Here is a 17,728-nt window from a genome sequence, read left to right on the forward strand (position 1 = left end):
TCTATTCATGTCCTTTGCCTACTTTTTAATGGGGTTATTTGATTTTTTCTCAATCATTTTCCTGAGTTCTATATAGATTCTAGTTATCAGCCCTTTATAGGATGTGTAGCACGCGAATATTTTCTCCCATTCTGTAGGTTGTCTGTTTGCTTTCATGATAGTTTCCTTAGCTATGCAGCTTTTTTTGGATCAGGTCCCGAATGTTTATAGCAGCACAATTCACAATTGCAAAGATGTGGAAACAACCCAAGTGCTCATCAATACACGAGTGGATTAATAAAATGTGGTATATGTATACTATGGAGTTCTACTCAGCCAAAAACAAAACAAAACAAAACAAAAAAACAATGGTGATCTAGCACCTCTTGTATTATCCTGGATAGAGCTGGAGCCCATTCTACTAAGTGAAGTATCATCAAAATGGAAAAACAAGCACCACATGTACTCACCATCAAATTGGTATTAATTGATCAACACTTAGGTGCACGTATAGTAATAACATTCATCAGGTGTCAGGCAGGTAGGAGGGGGGAAAAGGAGATGGGTATATACACACCTAATGGGTACGGTGTCTGGGGGATGGACATGCTTGAAGCTCTGACTCAGGTGGGCCAAAGGTAATATATGTGACCTAAACATTTGTACCCCCATAATATGCTGAAATAAAAAAAAAATAAAAAAAATTGATGTGACCTCATGTTGGGTAAATTTAAAAATGGCTAAAATTCTAAATTTTATGTCATATATATTTTACCACAATAAAAAGATGCTTAGTAGAAAGATATTTTGTGATTTTAAAAAGTTTGCATTTCTTTAAATCATATTTTTCAACCTGTGTTCCATGAAAACACTCATGAGAAAATGATTCTGTTGTTTGAATCAGCTGGGAAACTCTTCACATAAAGCACCTTAATCATAGAAAAGTCTCTGAAAAGGTCCAAATTGAAATCATTTAACTGTTCAATCCTGCATTTCATATGTGTGTTTGACCCTAGGACACTTTTTCCCAGAGATCCCTTAAACACCCATTAGAACTGGATTCTGCAAAATATTAGTTTGGAAAACAGCATTTGAAATCATCCTCCAATCTATATGGTATTAGATGTGTCCAGAAAGTAATGGGTGGTTTTCTTCAAGGACTTGGAAAGCTCAATTCTTTATAGATATAACTAGTAAACTTTGTGATTAGCAATTAGAGATTTTATTGTGACTTGTTACTTTAATAAAGAGACCATAAATAAAAAGATTCTCTATGAGTTGAAAGGTCTTCCGATCTACCTACTTGAAAACTAGTTTAGATTTTACTGATAATGGAGGTACCACTGCCACCCTGGCGGCAGCTACCTGGATTGAGGGCACCTCACCTGCAAATAAAAATTGACAGAATGAAAGTAACTGTCAAACAACTGGCTTTTCTTATCTGCCAGGGGTTTTCCCTTCATTCTGCCTAATAAGGCAAATTATTTTCACTTTCTGGAGACAGGGAGCTTGGATTAAATTACAAAAGTTCCTGTCAGCTTTAAAAAATCACTTTTTTATATAAAAGAGTAGTTTTCCTTTTTCTTGACAAATCAACATTTCTCTCTTTACCATGAAGATTTTGAGGTCTAGATATTTCCTGTTTTAAAAGTATTTTCAATTTACATGCAGTGTTTATAATTCATACTCCCACTTAACAGTTCTGTTGTTCTTTTGCCACTTTTATTGTCAGGTTTTTGACAGATTGTTCTTACAAAAGGTAGAAGTTCTAAAACTTCAGCTATTTCAGAACAGTTAAATGAAACAATGCAAAGTTTTAAAAATGCCTGTAAATGGTAACATTCAAGGACAACCAGTAAAATAATTGAAATAGAGAGTAAATCTTCCAAACCAAACATGCCACAAACTGAATACTGAAAAAAAAGAGAGGAAAATTAATCATAGAAAAAAAGTACAAAAATGGTAGAAACAAGTCCAAATATTTTAATAATCTATAAAATGTGAATAAGTTAAGCATGCTAGTTAAAAGAGACAGAACAGACATTGGCCTAGGCAAAGAATTTATGAAGAAGACCCCTAAGGCAATCACAGCAACAACAAAAATAAATGAATGGGACATGATTAAATTAAAAAGCTTCTGCACAGCCAAAGAAACAGTCACGAGAATAAACAGACCACCTACAGAATGGGAAAAAATTTTTGCATACTACACATCAGATGAAGGACTGATAACAAGAATCTATTTAGAACTCAGGAACATCAGCAAGAAAAAATCAAACAACCCTATCAAAAAGTGGGCAAATGACATGAATAGAAATTTCTCAAAAGAAGATATAAGAATGGCTAACAAACATATGAAAAAATGCTCAACATCTCTAATCATCAGAGAAATGCAAATCAAAACCACAATGAGATATCACTTAACCCCAGTGAGAATGGCCTTTATCAAAAAATCCCAAAACAACACATGTTGGCGTGGATGTGGAGAGACAGGAACACTCACACACTGCTGGTGGGACTGCAAACTAGTGCAACCCCTGTGGAAAGCATTATGGAGGTATCTTAAACAGATTCAAGTAGACCTGCCATTTGATCCAGCAATCCCATTATTGGGCAAATACCCAAAGGAAAAAAGGTCATTCTATAACAAAGACACATGTACCTGAATGTTTATAGCAGCACAGTTCACAATAGCAAAGATGTGGAAACAACCCAAATGCCCATCAATACATGATTGGATTAGTAAGCTGTGGTATATGTATACCATGGAATATTACTCAGCTATAAGAAATAATGAAGATACGACATCTCTATGGTTCTCCTGGAGAGAGTTGGAGCCCATTATATTAAGTATCCCAAGAATGGAAAAACAAGCATCACATGTACTCACCAGAAAATTGGTTTCCCTGATCATCACCTAAATACACATCTGGGAACGATACCAATCGGATATCAGACTGAGGTGAGCGGTGGGGGGAGGGGATGGGGGTATGCCTACATAATGAGTGCATCGCGCACCGCACCATTTGGGGAATGGTCACGCTTGAAGGTGCTGACTCAGGAAGGGGGGGTGGGGAGGGGAGGGATATATACCTACATGATGGGTGCAACGCGCACTGTCTGGGGAACGGACACGCCTGGAGCTTTGACTTGGGGGGACAGGCGGTACATGGGCAATGTATGTAACCTGAAATTCTGTATCCCCCATAATAATAAGATGAAATAAAAAACAAAAAACAAACAAAACAAAAATAGTAACACAAAATTCTGCCATGTGCTTTCACAAAAGGCATACCTAAAACTTAAAAACCAGGGAAGGTTAAAAGTGAAAAGCGTAGAATAAGATAAAACATAAAAATCCTAAACAAAAATAAGCTGGCAACAAGATATTAACTTCAGATAAAATAGACATTAAGACAAAAAGCATCTTTAGCAGTAAAGAGGCCTCTACATAATATTTTAAGAGTTTAAATCCCTAGAAGATGCCTCAACAGAGTTCTAAAAACATAAAGCAGAAATTGACAAGGTACCTAGAATTACCAGGAGAAATGGCCAAATGTAGCACCTGAGTGGAAGATTTTAATTAAAAAAAATTTCAATTATTGAGAGGTGAAACAGACAAATATTAGGGTTATGGTTAGAATTAACTGATAATATATGTCACTTATCTTTTAAATATGGTCAAATTCTTATTTAGTGCTGGGCACTATTCTGGCCTTTGGGTTAGAGTGAAGACACATAGACATGGGCCATGATCTCATGAATCAGTCAGTCAGTCCAGGTCCTAGAGCTGAGGGGAAAGGTTGAGCAGGATGCCCCCTCACCATGGCATGGAATTTGGGACTATGGCTTAGTGGTTAAGTTTACACTCTTTGAATGGAGGTCTTGCTGGGTCTTGTCTCTAGCAAGTAGGAATTGCACGATTTAAGACAGTCATTTAATCTCAATCTACTCATCTATAAAATGGGATGCAATGATTATCTCCAAGTGTTGGTGGATAATATGCCATAAACTATTTGAAGCTCTTAGCACAATGTTTGACATATTCTCTCAATAATTGGTAGCATTTATCATTACCTGTCATTTTTCAAAAATCTTTTAATCAAGAGTTGCTGCTGAACCAGATGATCAAGATTTTCTAACCCTCTGACTGATAAGTAATGGTACTTTGTGGATGAATATCAGATGGATGAATCTATTCTCCCACAAATCCTAGTTTTTCGTTTTTTTATTCCTTTTAGCCAGCTTTATAGTTTTGCATATTTGGGGCTTGTGGTTGGTGAACCTGAATGCTATGGCTGCTTTTAACAGTTCTTTGTGTGTTTAGAATATGCATGTGTCTTACTTGGTGTCCTGACCCAAACGTCCACTTTTCCCCCAACATGTCTTGACATTCTAACATGATATTTGCATAAAACTCAGGATCTAAATCTATTAACTTTAAAAATATATATTTTATCAGTGGCTGCCTGTTTATGAGCTGTTGCTTCATTTTAAAATATATCAGCACCAAATGTGGCCAGGAATTAAAACAGGGCATTTCTGCCATCTGTAACTCATTTAATACATCAACGAATATTTACTAAGTGCTTCTGAAATGTCAGACCCTTTTTTATGTCAGGAATGGTGGAGAATACAACTATGAATAAGTTGTGATTCCTACTTTGGAGGATCCTACTGTTTAGGAGGAGAAATAGGCAAGTATGAAAAATAACTCCTTTCCCTAAGAGCAAGAACAAAGCAAGGATGTCTCTTCTCTTACCACTTCTATTCAACATTGTTTGGGAGATCCTAACCAGTGATAAGATGGAAACTACAAATAGAAATCAAAGACATAAAAATTGAAGATGAATAATTAAAACTTTATTCTTAGGACAACTAGAACAAATGAATTTACCAATGTCATAAGGTACAAGATCTCAACACAAAAATCAATTTATTTCTAAATATTAGCAATGAAACATTGGAAAATGAAAATTCAAAAGCAATATCACTTATAATAACATCAAAAATAAAAAATACTTGGGAATAAATTTAGCTAAAGATGTTCAAGTCCTCTATGTTGAAAATTACATAGCATGGTGGAGATAAATTAAGGAAGACCTAAGTAAAATGATTAGCTATACCATGTCCATGAATTAGAAAGGTTCAATATTGTTAAGATGTCTCCCCAGATTGTTCCATAAAAATATAATCTCAAACAAAATCCCAGTAGACTTTCTTTTTGCTGAAATCTATAAGCTAATTTTAACATTTACATCAAAATTCAAAAGACCTAGAATAGCCAAAACAATCATGAAAAAGAGCAAAGTTGGAGGAACTTTGCTTTCCAACTTCAAGACTTACAAAACTACAGTAATTAAGATAATGTGGCCTGGGCATAAGAATGACAAATAAAGAAATGAAATAGAGTAGAATCTAGAAATAGATCCACACATGTCGGGTCAATTGGTCTTTAACAAGTTGTCAAAGGAATTCAATGGGACATAAAAGTTATGAAAGCCATTGTAACAAATGGTGCTTAAATGATTAGATTACTGTACGGAAAAAAAAAAATGAATCTCAGCCCTGACTCATACCATACACAATAATTAATTTGATGTAAATTATATACCAAAACTTAAAAGCTAAAACTATTAATATAAAGTTTCTATAAGGAAACATAGAATATGTTTATCTTGGAGTAGGCAAAATTTCTTAAATAGAACAAAATTCATTAACCATAAAATAATTGAAAAATTGTACTGAAACAAAATTAAAAAAATTTCTCATCAAGAGACATCATTAAGAAAATGAGTAGGCAAGCCACAGACTGGAAAAAGGTATTTCAGATGTAGGTATTTTAATTCAGAATATATATAGAATTTCTACAGCTCAATCATGCAAAGACAAAAACCTCAATTGAAAAGACATTCCACAAAAGAAGATATAGAAATGGCCAAGAAGCATAAGAAAACATGCTCAAAATTATCAGTCATCAGAGAAGTGCAAAAACTACAACAGGACATCACTTTACACCTACTCAAATGGTTAAAATGAAAGAAGTTGACAACAATTGGACAGGACATGGACTAGCTAAAACTCTTGTGCATTGCCAGTAGGAGTGTAAGATGTTACGCTCACCTTGGAAGACTATCTAGAAGTTTCTTATGAAGTTAAATACACACCTATTCTATTACCCAGCATAATAGAAGAAAGGATAAATAAATTGTGGTATATTCTTAACAATGCAGTACCATTCATCAATGAAAAAGAAAGAATTACTGAAGCGCATAACAGCATGACGGAATCTCAAAAACATCATGCTGAGTAACAGAAACCAATACAAAAGAATACATACTGTATGATCCCATTTACATGAAACGCTAAAGCAGACAAAAGTAATATATAGTGATAGAAATCAGAACAGCGTGTTGCTATTTTTGGGAGTAGGGAGGGGGGATTGATTGGAAAGAGGTATTAAAGAACTTTCTAGAATGATAGAAATAGTGGGGTTAAGAAAATGAGTGTATATATTTGTTAAAAATCACTGAAGTGAACACTTAAGATTTGTGTATTTAATGGTACATAAATTTAAAAGAAAGAAAGAACACCATTACGAGGTAGTCATTTGTATGTAATTATACCAATTCTCTTAAATCACACACTCAAACATCCTACTCTCCTACTGCGTTCTCCTTGACCTCCTGGAGCTCTCCACTGTGAAGGCCTCACCGCTTTTTCTGCAACTACCAGCTCTTTTTGCCTTCACTTTCCTCTTATCCAAGCTGAAGTCGATGGTCTGTAATCATTGTCCCTCCCTTGCAGACACCCTCAACTCTCTTGCCTCTTCCTTCTATCACATGTGCCTGTTGTAACTCAATTCTGCATAAAGCTAGACACTGCCTTTTCTGCACTTGCCTGCACACAGTCAAAACTTTCTGGGTGAAAATCCCACAATTGGGTAGATTGATGTGAGTTTTCATTCCTGTGATACCCAATCTTACTCTAGGCTCGTGATTTCCAGCCTCAAATGGGGGTTTGGCACTGCCAGTTGCCACACTGCTGAGATAAGCCCATTTTTTGACCCTCCTTAAGGAGTATTTGTACATTCTTCAATTTTCTAGCTGCACTCATCCCACCCTGTATTCCTCTCAGCTAATGATCTTGCTTCATATTAACTGAAAACAAAACACACAAACACCACTCCTTCTCCCACCCAAACCCCCAGTGTATAACACAGAAACTCTATCTGTTTCTCCCCACAACCAAATCCAAAAACCTGGTAGCATCACCGCCCAATTTCCTTCCTTCTCTCCTGTTTCTGGGAAGAAGTGTTCCTTCCTTTCCTCTGCAGAGCCAGGCTCCTCACGTGTGCTCTGGATCTCACCTCTTTTTGCCTATGAAGCAGTTTGTGCCATTGTTAGCACTTCTGTCTTCACTTTCTATTGGATTCACCCAATACATTTGTACGGGGTATTCCTATACCACCCTTATTATCCTAATCCCCTCCAGCTATTGCCCTAATTCTCTGCTTCCTGTAGCTGCACTTCTTGCAAGATTTGCCACAGGCAGGTCTTCACCTCTCATTCATTCTCCAGTGTATTGAATTGCAGCTTCTGCCCCCTGCATACCATGGCAATGGCTGTTGCTATGGGTGCTTCATGTTGCCAAAGCCAATGGTAATTTCTTTGTCCTCATCTTACTGGACTTTTCCATGCTATTCTAGGTTGTTAACCACTTCTTCTTTCTTGAAATATGCTTCTTCTCTTGACTTCCATGACGCCAGACTCCCCAGGTTTTCTCCCGACTTTCTGATCTTCTCAAACTCGTTTGCCAGCACCCCTCCCACTGCTAGCCCACCCAAACTCTAATATCAGACTTCATCGGACTTCTCAGGGATAAGAGTCCATGGCCCTGTTGTCCTCTTCCTTTAAATCCTCATTCCATCCACTTTCATGACTTTTGCTATTACTATATGCTATGTCCCTTAAATGCGTATCTATAGCCCAGATCTTTATTCTGGGTCCCGGACTCATATATTCCATGACTTATTCTATATTTCTAACTTGGATGTCCCACAGAAACCCAGCCTCCCCTTAAATTGCTTTTCCATTCACTCACTAAAGTGATCTCCCTCTTCCCATTGACACCGTGGGTATACCAAGCTCTTTTCCATCTCAGGAGGTTTGTACAACTTGTTCACTCTGCCTGGAACATTTTTCCACCATTCTTTGCAGGGCTAACTCTGAGTCAGCACTCAATTCCAATGTCACTTCCTCAAAGTGGCCTTGTCTCTGTTATTCTACCTCTGACAGCATTCTGAGAGCCCTGTTCTTTCCATTGTAACATGCAGCCCAATTAGTAAGTATATATTTATTGTGTGTTTATTGGTTTAATGTCAGCTTTCTCCAGAGATATTTAATCTCCATGAGGCTAGAGACCAGACTTGTTTTGTTCACCACTATATATCAGTGGGCACAGTTCCTGGCCCATAGTAGCTACTCAATAATTATAATATTTGTTGAATGAGTTTATTGCTGGGTATAATGTAGATGATGACAAGTTCTCTAACTTCAGGCCTGGATCAATTGTCAGTTTTTCTGTGTAACTGTTCCTGATCCCCTCCAGTAGAGATGTACCATTTACTCCTACAAAGTTCTATTTTATAGCTCCCAGTGTTTACATTTACAATGCTACTAATAGTAGATATTACTAATATTCACTAATATCCCATTCCTCTCCACTTTGAGTTACAGGTAGGATTATTCTTTCCTACTATGTGAGATTAAGTTGTTGTTCCCAATATGTTCTATGGGAGGTTACTACACCTCCCAACCTTGGCCATCAGTCATGACCTTGTGACTTGTGGTGCCTCTCCATATAGGAGGATCATGCTTCTCTGACATCAGATGTTGGCCACTTTGGACTAAGAGTGGAAGTGAGGTATGCCACTTCTGAGCAGAAGCAATAGAGCCATTGCATCCATCCACGGACTTTCTTTTCTATCTATAATGAGATGACAGTGTCCTATACAGGGACTACTCCGTCAGCCTGCATCCCAGGGCTCTAGATGGCCTGTAGGTTGTATATCACATGAGTGAGAAAGAAATTACTATTTCTGTAAACTCTTGAGATTTGGGGGCTGATCATTTCTACAGTTTGACTCAACCTAAAGATGGCTGCTGGGCTCACGTTCCTGAAGCTATATGGGACTGGTTCTGCCAACAAAATGTGAGAAGTAACGTGTATCGCTTCCAGGTAGGTTTAGCTTGGTCAAGTCTCTCGAGGCTTGAGAAGTCAGGGCCTCAGGGTCCAAAGGTTGTGAGGCAGGAAAGAATCAGGAATAAAATGGAAAGCAGATTAGATAGTTATAACTTGATAAAGAGAGAGAATGAGAATGCAACAGTGCTTTGACTTTCTAACCCAAATCCTTATTGCTGGCCTTTGGGCCACTAAGCATTTTCTTGGATAGGACCTGATTTACAAAGGTCCTGAAGTCCTGGATGTCTGAGACCACTTAGTCCGGTCTCGGCTTGGCTCCCCACAAGTGAGACGAAGGAGCGCTGTGTACTCACATCCATGGTTTGGCCCCGACAGGCCTTGCAGGAGGAGTCCATACTCTCCCTGCCTGCTGGTGGTCACTGGCATGTATCAGCGTGGGATTCAGGGTCTTGTCCCTAGGAAGTGCCCACTGAACATCACTGGTTTACTGCTAGAAGCACATGGCCAGGATGTTCTCGGGAGAGTATCCTAAAACATGGTGTAAAATACTGCCCAGCTCCAACTTCTGCTTCAAGAAACATTTCTTGAATACCAGTTCTATTCCTGGCTGTTAACAACCATTGTCTTCTTACAGCCACACAAGTAAGGAAACTATTACTCTCTCCATTCTACAGATGGGGACACAGCTTCAGAATGTATAAGAACCTAGGATTTATAAATATTTGAATTCCATGCCTCTCTCTCTCCCACCACCCCATAGTATGTTAGTGATGATACACGTACCCCTACTAATCTCTTTTAGTCCCTTCTCTAAATCTCATCCCTAGGATCTTTTTCTTTGAAAGCTTTTCCTATTGGCCTGGTATTAAAGGACATTTTTCAGTCTCCTGAAAACAGTTCCTTTGTGACAAAAATCAGTTCTTACAAATGTGACAGAAGAACCCTGAGGGGAAGTTTTGTGAATCAAAATAGCAAAATCTTCTTTTCCAACTACTATTGGCTACTCTGGTACAAGCTGTGCTGGCAAAACCAAGCCCAGGGCTGATGCTGGCAACCAGGGGTGTGTAGAGCTCAGTTGGAGCCGCTGGCCCGAGTCCATCCTCTCAGGGAGGTCCCTCCTCTCAGGGAGGTCCCTCGGACACCGAAGCATTGTCTAGTGTCCGTCTGAACACAGCGGAGTGCTCCAGAGCAGGAAAGGCCTGCTGCAGGGCCCCTGTCCCCAGGACATTCCCAGAACTAACTGTGGCTTCCCGAGTTGGAGAGCACACTGTAATTAGGGGACAGGCTGGGGCAGCCACAGGCATCCCCATGTCAGACTGTGCCACCCACTGCTCCTGCCTGCTGCTGCCACGTCTGTTCCCAAGCCAGTCTGCCAGCTCTTAATGGTGACTAATTGTCAGCTGGTGGTTCTGTGGGGCATTTCAGGGCCTGCAGTAATTTGAGCCTTTAGGGAGCTCCTGGCGGGAATTTTAATGGCATATCTGAGTTCTGCTAAGCATTGTACAGAAACAGTGTCTTCCTAGCCTCTTCCTCAATGATTTCTTCAGTGGATGCTGGTAGGAAAAGTATGGATCTCCAGGCCTCTATGAGCAAGACAGCAGGTGCTACGCACGTATGTGAAAATGGGTCTTTCGTTCAAGTCAGAATGATTACTGATTCTTGGAGTTGGTATCTGATTTTCATGCCTTATTCTTAGACTCTGGAACATTGGCCTGTACTGACATGAGTGAGGCATTAATGCATTCCTTTCCCCATTCTGTAGATGCTGATACAGCACCATGCTGCTTCCTAACCATGTAAAAGTGAGTAACAGCTTCACTACCCCATGTCCAAGCAGAAAGGGACTTGAGTGTGGGGCTTTTGCTCTCTGAGCAGGCACAGAGTGCAGCTGGGGGGAGTTCTGGAAGGGGAAAGGGCCACTCTGCTCCAGCAGTGAGTAGGGCGGCTTCTCCTTTCCCGGCAGAGGGGATACCGTGGTGCTTTCCAGGCTTTTGTGGAGTGGGGCAGATAAGCCCACGGTCTGGCCTGTTCTCACTGACCTCTTCCTGCCAGAGCCGACTCACCTGGAGTGCTGTGGGTTACGTTGGCATCACACCACCGGACACCACAAGGCCACAGAGGTGAGCAGGTGCGCCTGGCTCACCTTCCCTCTGCCAGGGGTTGTCTTTGTTGAGCCATTGACTTCCTTCCTCATCCTTGCCCAGACCAGTGTTCCCACCTGTCCCTTTCTTGCCCCTTCCTTACAGCTCCATTTGTCCATTTCTGGACTACTTCCCTCCTTTAGCAAGCATTCTTTCCGGCCCTCTTTAGAAATGTTCCCCATGAGAGAGTTTCCAGTAATTATTGCCCAAGACAGAGAGGTCCGACCCATGAGTAACGCCCATGTGACCTGCCATTTTCTGGAAAGTCTTACTTCACATAAGCCAGCATGTCTGGGGTTTATTTAAAGGGAACTCACTTCCTTGTCCCTGGATTTTCATTGTTGGTTGTTGAGGTTCTGTTTTTTAAAATTGAGGGTTTCCTCCTTGACTCTTCCTTATTGGTCCAAATCCAACGCTGATTACATCTCTGTGCTGGTCAGTTCCCAGGCTCTGTGTGAGCTTCTCAGTCATGAGAACCACGTGGGTGCTCAAGCCTTAACCTCAGGGATCTGGTAGAGTGGAAGGAGCACTGATTCTGGAATTATAAACTGGGGTTCAAGTTCAAGTGCTTGTGTTCGTTTACTCTCTGGACCTGTTTCTTCAGATGAAAATTTGGCTTATAATATCATGTGTTTGTGACACTCCCATGAATAGCTATATATAAATAAACTATAATACTGCACAAACCATACTGGATGATGACAATGATGGTCAGAGGAAGGAAAAAGGAAAAGAGTAATTAAGAGAATAAGCACAAGATTAACATGACTTTCTCTTCCAAGTGAGAGGGAAATGACTATAGGTGAACTGTTGGAGAAGAATCAATGCCTCTCCCTCAGCCCTCCACAGCTGAGCAAAGGTCATCGAGCAAATATTTACTGACCATTACTGGGTATTGCTGTGGATACAAAACAAAGTAAGATCTGGTGTCTGTGTTATATATAATAACATATCAGAGGTGGGTACAAAATACAGTGGAAATCTATGAGGGAGCAAATGAGTTTTTCTGGGTATGGTTGTATGTGGGAGTCTGAGGCCACAGGCTTTGAGGAGCAGGGAGTTCCAGGCTGAGCGAATGACCTGGGCAAAGACACTGAGGAATACAATTGGTGGTGGGTTCAGGGAGCAGAGAGTAGTCTGCTGTGGCCAAAGATGGGTTATGTGGACAAGGTAGCTGGAAATGAGGCTAGTGGGCTGGGTTCAGATGGGTCCAGGTGGCACAAGTCTGTGCGCTGTGGCCAGGTGGTTTGTGCAGGACACCGTAAGTCCTTCTCACTGCCCTTGGAGTCTTTCTATTTGCATTGCTTTGAGTTTTAGGAGAGATTCCCCCTAAAGCTGTATATATTTGGGGCCATTCACCTACTTTCCTCCTCCCTGTAATACATATACAACAGCAGCACCTTCCAGACTCACTCCTACATTTGCAGGGCTTGGGGCAAGGGTACAAATGGAGGCCCACATGCTAGATGTTTACATACTTAAAAGTTGTAAACTAACTTAACAAAATGTTAAATCAAAATGTTCTGTGCTCCTCACTTTACAAGTGTCCTTCATAATCACCTTGAATATCAGTTTTTAACTGATAATTTTCAGACTCTCCAGACCACTAGTTTCTCCTGTCCCCCATCCTGTCCCTCCCTCCTCTGACTTCCATCGCCAGCTGTACCCACTCTGTGACAGCCCTCTCCTGAGCCCATGAGTGGATATCACAGCCCACGTATCCAAGCTGTGCCCACTGCCATGGAAGTCACCCTCAGGGGACCTAGGATGCACATAGCAGGAGCCATGGGGTAGATGCACCAGGAGCACAGATCTCCTTTGGGGGGACAGACCAAAGGAAATGGCCAGGTTGGGTCTTGGAACTGAGCTGGGGGTCATTAGGCAGGGACGCTGGTATGTGAGCATGCTGTAAAAGGGAAGTGACATAGCCTCTGAGTGGTCACTTTCCTTAGGCCAGTGAACTTCTCATCTAGTGGGGAGAGGCATAACCACAGGCTGGCCTGAGTAGGACCCTCCAAAGAGCTGGCCCAGGCCAGAGCCACCCTGTGCTTGAGCCTCAGGGTGGGGCTGGATGCCCCACCTTCTACCTTTCCTGAGCCCCACTTTCAGGGTTACTGGGCTGAGTTGGTGAAAGCATCAGACCTTGTCAGCAGGAAAATGTCTTGTCACCTCCATTCCTCCGGTGTGGATCTTTTACAGGAATGCACTCCATCCCTCGGTGGACAAGAGTCTTAGGATGACAACTTATTTTGTCATGCCTCAAAAATGTTAAGAAAATTTCAGAGGCTTACCAAAGAGAGGATTACTGAAGGATATTTTATATTAGGAAATACTGGTCCAAACAGTTACATGAAAATGTCAAGCACAGAATAAACTAGAGTACTTCCATAATCTGGTACTACACTCTTTTCCTTAGCATTCCAGTTATACCAATGCTGGGCAAAAAGTGGGAATATCCTCAACACTGCTCAGAAGTGGGTGAGGCTTTGCCACTAAAAAGAAGGTTCAAAAAAAAAAAAAAAGCACAAGTATTATCTCATGTCGTTATACCCATAAATGTCAGAGCTGGAAGGGTCTTTGGAATTTTACAGATGAGAAAGGGGCTTGCCAAAAGGGACACAGAGAGAGCAGATCCTTGGCTATCACCTGAGTCTCCTTCTCTTAGACTGGGACTCTTTCCATGGCTTCCTCACAACCCCAAGTTTGGTTCCAAATTTCTCTAGACCAGTTAAATGTGGCCTCTGTTCATAGCAAAGGAGGAGGCTGGGGAGATTTCGCTTAGGAAAAAGATATTTTTCTTCCACTTCTTTTTTCCTGAACAAACTCATGTTCTTTGCTCACAGATCCACCACTGAAGCTCTCCCACTTATCCCCCAGGCAAGGTGCTTCATATGTTTCCTAGGAGCGGCTGCTTCACGGGTACCCCAGGTACCCACGGCTATGGCGACGTGGCTATGGCGTGTGATGCACCCCCAAGGCAGCCAGCACCCAGATTCTTGTCACCCCAGTTCCTACTTCCACAAGGGATTCTCAGAATAAAGTTGATGATCAGATAGAGATGATGGGTAGGGGAAGCGTAGTGCAGTGAAAATACTGATAGTGATCAAGACTAGAAAATTACAGCTGCCAGGTCACTTGCACCATTGACTATTCTGGTCTGGCTACTCAGCTGGAGATGGAAGATAACCCAAAATCACAGGGGTAGGAAACTTGACCAGGAGGCCCCCGAGGTAACTGTGGTTGCTGTTCTAGGTTCCCCATCCTTTGGCCCACTGTGTTATCCCTTCCTGTGGGTGCTCTGTCTTCCTTTTCCTCTGCTTAAGTGTTAAGTCTATCAACACCTCTGCTCTGGCTCCCAGGAGTCACATGTGTAGGGTTAAAACCTTCCCCACCCGGGTTCACTCACTCTCCACGTTCCAGACTTCCAGGCCACCAGGGGGCACTGACTTCCAGAAGTCTCCGGTCCTCCCGAGAGAATGAGGACGAGATACCAGTGCAGGGCAGTAGCCGCAGGAGTGCCGCTCCTTCTCCCTTCTCTGCATGTCCCGCGCCTGGGGTGCTGGGGCGGTGGCCGTGGTTCCTGAGCTCCGATGATCCATCTGCTCTTTCCAGCAGAGTGAACCTGGGACCTGGGACCCTCCTCTAGGTTCCGAGGGGGCCAAACTGCCAGATGGGTGAGAGCTAGGATTGCATCGACTTCCCACCACCTGGTCCTTCTCTTTCCCTGTCACTTTCCTACACACTACATTTTAGTTTGGGATCACAGAATTTCCCCAGATTCTTATAGTCAGATATCAGATTTCTGTTCCTCTGGTGGTTTCCATCCTGCACTTTATAGTGACTGTAAGAGTAAAACCAGAGAAACAAACCATCTCCCTGTGTTTTCTAAAGACAGGCCTGACAGCCTCGGTGGCCGCTGAGCCACACTATGCACCGTCTCATCCTCCACCCTCCTCGCTCGGATCCTCTTCCAGCCAAACTCACGGCTGCTACCAATTCTGTTAGTGAGGCTCTGCCAATGAGATGCCCCCTGCTCCTACGAAGTGTAAAAGGGCCAGGCTGAGTGGTGTCTAGCTAGGAAAGCCTAGCCTCTGCCTTCTATTGCTGCCAGAAGATTCTAGAATCATAGGGGCTTGGGTTCAAATCTTGATTTGCCCTTACCAGTCATAGGCATCCCTTCCATTTTAAAAGAAAAACAGAGAAGATAACATCATTAGCAATCCTGAGTTTCTGTGGAGAGTTCCAGTACAAGGACAAGGACAAATTTAGAATAGGAACAGCAGGTGATCTTCCTATAGTCCTTTGCAACCTGAACTGACTCCTCAGAAGCTGTTGTAATAAAACTAAGGAGTGAGCCCCAGGGGATATGAAGGAAGCTCTAACTTTTCATATGATAGCTATTTTAAATATGCCAGAATAGAGGTCTGCATTCTACATCCTTGTTCTGGGAAGCGGTGAAGTTTAGGAGGGCAGGTAAAAAGCTTTGCATTCAGTTTTTGCAATGTTGGCTCAGGGGATCATGCATTACCTATAAAGTACAATAATGATGCTCTTTAAGCCTCTTTGACCCTAGAGTTAATCAGTGCCCAGCACAGTGTCCGACACATGGCAGATTCTCATTAAATTTGATAAATAAATGGATATGTGAATATTACCTAGTGTAGAAGCCACTCTGGAGCCAATTCTTAAAACGTAGTGTGGTGATGGGAACACTTAAGGATAAGGACGGGGGATGAGACCAAAGTTCTACTCAGGAGCACCATTTACAGACACAGCTTTGCATATGGGCCAAGCCAGACATCCAAGCCATGCTCCCTTGACTCTAACAAAAGCCTGATTCTGCTATTGCTGTCATTCATTCATTTATTCTTCAATAAATATTTCTTGAATAAATATCACTTCTACCACATCCAGTCAGTGTTTTGCATTAACAAAACAGACAAACATCTCAGAACTAATGGAATTTATATTAGTGAATGTAATACTGGGTGCTATAACAGACAAACACAGAAATCTTGGTGGACAAGCACAATAGAAATTTGTTTCTCGTTCCTGCAAAGTCAAATAGGCAACAATAGTGGGGAAGGGCAGTGCTCAGATCATTGTATTCATTTAAGGACTTGAGCCGATTGGAGGCTCTGCCATGTCCAATGTGCAGCTTACATCAGCCTGGGCATTGACATCAGCTGTTAGAGTAAGAGAAAGAATGGGAGCCTCAACATTGTCACATCGCTTTCTCCCATATGACATTCATGAAAACTCAATCATGTGGTTTCATCCATATAATGGGAGATGGGAAATCTAGCTTCTGGCTGAGCAGTGGCTTCTCATCAGAAGGCCTTCATTAGAGGAGAGCATGAATATTTGATGGGCAGGTGGACATCCCTACCACACTTATGTTCAATTGGGTGCAGGGAGACAGACAATAAACATGTGAGTATGCTGTACAGTATTTCAGATGATAATAAAAATAAATCAAGGTAAGGAATTAAGAGTGCAAACAGTTGTGCAAATAATTTTTCCCCCTGGTTACTCATTGGTCTGTATTGTCTACAGAGCACATGTGAATTGGTCCTTTGAGTAGGTGAAGTAAGGACTCTCCTTCCTTAATTGTGTGAGAGCAGCTCAGATTGGAAAGAGAGATCTTACTTTGTGTCCAGCTAGCCACCAAGCCCACATTGCCATTGCCATAAATGACCCTGGGGTTACAGAATTTATTGAGTACAAAAGACTATCAAAAAAACAGAAAAATTATGCAGACAGATCAAAGTGTGTTTAAATTTGCTTCTGGGACTTTTCTATTCCTTGAGCTTTTGTATGTCTGTAGTGAAGACCTAAGCTGAAGTTCACTTGCTTTAGTTTTGACTATGTGTCGATTTTCGAATAATCTCTAAGAGGACCTACTGATCAGATGTGTGTAGAAAATAAAGAATTGATTACTCAATAGCAATATAGTAATGTGGCCTTTGTGTTGAGGAATACTAGGTGACATTCAGTATAGGTATAACAGAAAATTAGAAAGGAACTGGTAAGGGGAGTTAAATAATGCTAAGAATATATGACGTGTTGGAAGAAAGTTCTGTGTTTAGTAAAAGGCAGAGGCTTAGACATTTCTGAAAATACAACTCATCCCTTGCATTGAGGACTTAATTCAACAAGCATTTATTGATATTTCTTATATACCTGGTCCTATGATAGGCACCAGTGATACAGTGGTAAACACAGTTCTAGGCATCATCCAGGCATGAGAGAAGGATATTAATACTTCACTAACTAGAAGGCTGGATTTCAGCCAGACTGAGAAGGGCCATCAGTGCTATGCTAATACTCCTGGTTTTGTTAGTGAAGAACCATCAAAGAAATAATTTCTCTGCTGGAGAGTGGGTGACAGATGTAAAAACTGG

This window comes from Eulemur rufifrons, chromosome 19 (assembly GCF_041146395.1).
Source record: "Eulemur rufifrons isolate Redbay chromosome 19, OSU_ERuf_1, whole genome shotgun sequence".
In the NCBI taxonomy this organism is placed as follows: Eukaryota; Metazoa; Chordata; class Mammalia; order Primates; family Lemuridae; genus Eulemur; species Eulemur rufifrons.